The sequence below is a fragment of the Montipora capricornis genome, chromosome 14 (genome assembly GCF_036669925.1).
Source record: "Montipora capricornis isolate CH-2021 chromosome 14, ASM3666992v2, whole genome shotgun sequence".
Taxonomy (NCBI): Eukaryota; Metazoa; Cnidaria; class Anthozoa; order Scleractinia; family Acroporidae; genus Montipora; species Montipora capricornis.
The window spans coordinates 38,837,086-38,839,585 of NC_090896.1; the positions used below are offsets into that span (position 1 = coordinate 38,837,086).

General features: G+C 38.7%; 1 pseudogene; it reads left to right on the forward strand.

The window, feature by feature from the left end:
* Nucleotides 1-2,500, forward strand: part of LOC138031960 (PE-PGRS family protein PE_PGRS5-like) — a 30,054-nt pseudogene that overhangs the window by 13,160 nt on the left and 14,394 nt on the right.

The following is a 2,500-nucleotide window of genomic DNA, read 5'->3' on the forward strand; positions in this document are numbered from 1 at the left end:
ATGGCCTGTCCCCTGGGGGTTCTGCATTTGACTGATTTTGACTTTGGGCCCCGTCCCCACGTAAGGCAAGAGCAGAACTGGGAGCAAGCACTGGCATTAGAGTTTCTTAAGAAGGCGGAAAGCGTGAGAAAGGTAAGTCTCCAACGTGGGCTCATGGAATAATTGTGAAATAAAACTGTACTACACGCCTGAATACAAGTTTTAAGTTTAACAAGGCGATTTTAAAGGGACCTTTATCGCTTGTATGGGCCTTTTAAGGGTAACGAATCTCAATTTTCAGCCCTTAAATAGGGTCAGGGTTTGAGAACCTTGGCCGCACCAGCCTATCCGAAATTGTCGGGAATACCCGAGGGGGGTAAGAGTTGCTTTAATTCACGTATATCATGTTTTAACTTCGTCATCCACTGCAAATGATATTCAATGTGAATTCCTGGTTTCCGTTAAATTTCACTTGAGCCAGGCAAATTTAGTATGTGTGATACGCAGCGCAATTTTCATTTCATTTTGAACGTTGCAGAAGTTTTGCCCTTATTTGATAGCCGAACAAAAATTGAGTGTTAAATTAGCATTTTACCAGTAACTAAAATGCAAACCTCACAAACCCAAAGTAGAACATTTGAAATTTCTTTCCAAAGTAAAATGAGGATTGTTTTAAAATTCTTACCCCAAGGATAGGGAAACTTGATCTCAATTTCTACCTCAGGGGAAGGGGGTTTCGATGCTTTTTGACCAGGGTCTATGTCAAATTCCTTACCCTTCCCCGGGACCTGGGGGTGGGGATTTCAATTGACTGGTGCATTACAAGACGCAAAGAAACCGTCTCAAATTAATTGGAAATTTCTTAAAAAATGTAGACCCTACAGCAACATTATCGAAGAAATGTAATCTTTGTCTGAATGAAAAGTTCATAATCATATTTAAGAAAGAACTGTGTAGCCTTAACAGAAGAAACAAATTAGCAAGTTCACGCCCCCACAGAAACCGATATGTACTCCGGAACTTTAGATTGTAACATAGAATCCCCTTATATCATGTTTTGTTAACTAGCAGCTCATTAAATGTAACGCATTTACTATAGCAACCATTCAAATTTCCGTAGTGAACTACCAGCTTTCCAATTTCAACAGTTAAAATTGCCTGATGAGTGTGGGGGGGGGGGGGGGGATTCCTAGTCCAAACCTCACAACATGAACGACTGTAGTAAGTAAAAAAGAAGCGAGGACGGACAACTTCTGACGTAAAAAAAGTTTAAAATTAAAAATTTAATAAAACGTTTCGGTCAAAGACCTTCTTCAGGTATGACAACGTTTGAATAAAAACGGGCGCTAACAATTACATAAATACAAGTGACAGCTGTCAAAAAAATATAAGATTGCAAAAAAGAAGAACAAAAAGTGGTGCTAATTTGTAGACGACAAAAAAGCTAAATTAACGAAGCAAAAAAATTACCAAAACCCCTAGAGGGGCCTTTAAACAATGTAAATCATAATGAGCTTCCCGGTCAGGGCCTTTGAGTTCATCTAAAACCTAAAGGCCTGACGGAATCCAAGAAAAGGGCCTTAGAACGGTTGATCATGTAGGAACGTACTCTATGGGAAAGGAAACTAATTATAACAAATTCTGTTTTTTGAATGAAATTCCTTCCTTTTATTTAAGCCGTGGGGTGCTAGAGAGAACAGCTGAGCACTCCAATAAGCCTCTTTTGTAATTAAAAGCCTATCGATTTCTTCAAAAAATTAGAAAGCACTTGTTTATTCTACAATCCAACCCCAAATTAAAAGAACTTTTCCCTCGAGGCTCTGTCATACCAGCCTTCCGTCGATAATGATGAAATTGATTTGTGAAATTTCATGTTTAGAGTTACTAAAGTGTTTAGCCAATTGACAAGTTCTTTTGTTCTTCAGCATGTTCGACTTGTGGTTACGAAATCTTACTTTAAATTCAGTCGAGGTGGAGCCTACATATTGCAGGTTGCATTTGGAACAAGTGGCCAAATAAATAACATTTTGCGATGAACAAGAAAGTGTTTGTTGAATGGAATAATGACGACCAGTAGCTGAACTTTGAAATTTTGAAGCTAACCCTAACCCTAACCCTAAAACCAATCGTTTTGTGATCCTGTTGGACTTAAAGCAAAACTTAGTGGGTCGGGTTTGGAGAGTGACCGCATGTTAATCTCGTTTAAAGTTGTTCCCTTATGTTGTAGATGTTGATGAATGCACTGCTTCTTCACCTGTGTGTCATGAAAATGCTACATGCAACAACACTCTTGGTTCCTACCAGTGCACTTGCAAAACCGGATACGCTGGGGACGGAGAAAGGTGCAGAGGTAACAACACTTGATACATTTCAATCTCACAAACAAGTTTTGCATTTTTGACCAATAAGAAGGAAGTGACTTTGGACGAACGTATAAAGTAAGGGCCACAGTGAAAGATTTTCAATATTACGTAATTTAAATGACCTTTATCTTCATCTGACTCTATTTCCATCTTCATTT